Source organism: Aptenodytes forsteri, unplaced genomic scaffold, assembly GCF_000699145.1.
Source record: "Aptenodytes forsteri isolate BGI_AS27 unplaced genomic scaffold, ASM69914v1 Scaffold181, whole genome shotgun sequence".
In the NCBI taxonomy this organism is placed as follows: Eukaryota; Metazoa; Chordata; class Aves; order Sphenisciformes; family Spheniscidae; genus Aptenodytes; species Aptenodytes forsteri.
In genome coordinates, this window is record NW_008795702.1 from 394,756 (window position 1) to 397,342 (window position 2,587).

Below are 2,587 nucleotides of genomic sequence, written 5' to 3' on the forward strand. Positions count from 1 at the left end.
TGTTAATTATATTTTTAATATCTGTTAATTATGTATATTATATATAAGTAATACATCTTTACGTATATTCTTATATTTTTAGTATTTTCTGTTAATTATATATAAGGGTACTAATTGCTAGTGACAACATGGCCCTGAAAATGAGTTTGTTTTTCTGAGAACTTTAAAGAAGAAGTATTATGTTAATGCAGAATTAAACTTTATTCCACGGTGTGTGTTCTGTATTTACGAGTGTGATTTGTGAATTGACACTGATTGTCACTTAGTATAAAAAACACTGTGTGACTTTCAGGTGTTGCGTTTTTCAATAAAAATACTGAAAATGTTCAAAGCACTTGTTGGCTCCCGACTCTTGCTACACTGTCTGTACTCACAGCCCTCTTGCATTTTAATTGATCTCTAATTATTTAGCTTCATATTTTCACTGTAATAGTACATTAAAATCAAATTATATTTTAATATTTCAAATATTTTAAATAGTATCAGTTCTTTCAGTTATTCTGAGGTGAAACGATGGCATCAATAAGTAATAATAGAGCAATCAACATTACTGTGTTTTTCTTGTGCTGAAGGCAAAAATCTACTTACCTTTGGGGCAGCTGCTCTTTTAGGATGTTGCTTGTGGTTGCCCGACTATCATTTCTATAGTCATAATTAAGCGGTACATAAACAGTAAAAATAAGTTTTGCTGTTATTTTGATTTTGGATGGAAAAAGTTTTGAGAGCAACGCACCATAATTTTTAAGCTGAGCCTTACATTTCACTCATCTGAATACCAAGTTCATAAAAACATCATTTGGCCAGGTATCTGGCTTCTTGGGTCTTGCTGTTTCCACAGCAAATATCTTCAGGTTGGAAGTGAAAACCTATGTGCTTTATGAGTTTTCGTGAGTGAAATACAGAAGGAAAATGCAACCTTGATGAGAACTATTTTGCCAGTGAGTGTAACCAAGCTAGGAAACTGTTCCGTGGAACAGGCCTGTGACTTGCTTAGTTACCACTGTACTGTAGTGGGATTCAGGTGTTTTTCAGTCTGTAATGACTAGATTGCCAAGGACCAGAATTTTCCATACCTGTTCCCTGGCATGGAAAAATTCATGCAGATACTCAACATACCTAATTTTTTTTTCTGAGATTTTATATTTCTGCAGATACTTGGGAGATGGTTCAAATGCAGAAAGTTGAATTGCTAGTAGAAGCCATTTATTCCCATTTAAAAACGTAGTGCCTGTCCTTAGATGTAAATGAGCGAAGAATTATGGACAAACAAAAATATTCTGGGCATAATTACTTCCATCGGCAGAACTCAAAGTTGGCATCCAGTCTTCCCACAAAGAAAGCAGAAGCTTCACCTCTGCCTTACAGCATGGACGTTGGCCCAGTCATAATTTTCTCCCCATTGCACTTTAAGAAGTAAATTCAACGTCTTTGACCGTGCCATTTATTTCTTCTGTGTCGTTGGGTTTTGGTTTTTTTTCTCTAGATAAGTACCTGATTTTTTATTCATTTGTTGCTGATATTATTTACAGTGTTGAGTACTGTATGGGTTCTTGGCAGTCTACAAAGCATCTACATCTATCCTAATTGCCAGAGTCTACAGGTTCAGCAGGCATTTTGACTTGGCACAGGCCTAGGTAACGCTTTTTCTCTTTTGCTGTTTTATGTTACATGAAGGATTTAGTTCAAAGAAAAAATTGCACAATGCTAAGTGATCCATTACCATGGCTGGCATTGCTACAATAATTATGCTCTGGAAACAAAATGTCCTTGAACTCTCAGGTCATTACGGTTCTTTCAGCATTAATTCTTCTATAGTTAAAAGTGCTACAGGCAAAATTTAACTATATTAATCCTTTTTGTTCCAATGCTTATTCATGCTAAATTTTCTTGCTGGTTAATAGAATATCTGTCACATAGATAAAAAAGCTGACTTTTACGTTAATTAGAGACAGCATCAATCAAAGAATAAGCACTTGCTCACCTATGTAAGACTGTACATAATTTGCAAATGTAGCTGTTTAGATTTGTCCAAGAAAATAGTACATTTATCAAATAAATATTCTTGAAATGTTGGCAATTAAGTAGCTTTGTGCAAGAAGGTTTGGTTTGGTGTTGGAGGAGATGGTTTCATCTTGAAATACTTGTTTTCCAGCTCAAAAATCTTCACTTCTGAGATATAGTGAAACTAGAAGTGACAGATATTTGAATCAAATACAATTTAAACAATAAGCAGATAGGGAATCAACTCTGATGTTAAGCTGGTTAGCTGCCAGCCAAACAGAAATAAAGTTACATAAAAATAGCAAAGACCTGGCTGAGTAATTCCAATTTTTTTTCAATATATTCTTTAACAGCTGTTCACTGTAAGTACCCAGTTGTAAATCTAGTAGCATAAACATTCACATCCCCTTCTAAACAGCCGCTTTCACTTTGGCCATGCTGTTTATCTAAGGTAAATGTCTATTTCTCTAGGAATTATAGAGCTAATTTGCCATGGGTTCACGGTGTATGACACTGCTGAAAGATGACCCACGCTGTCATTCATACTTTTTGTATCCCAGATGTGTCAGTGATGGGTGGGTCCTAG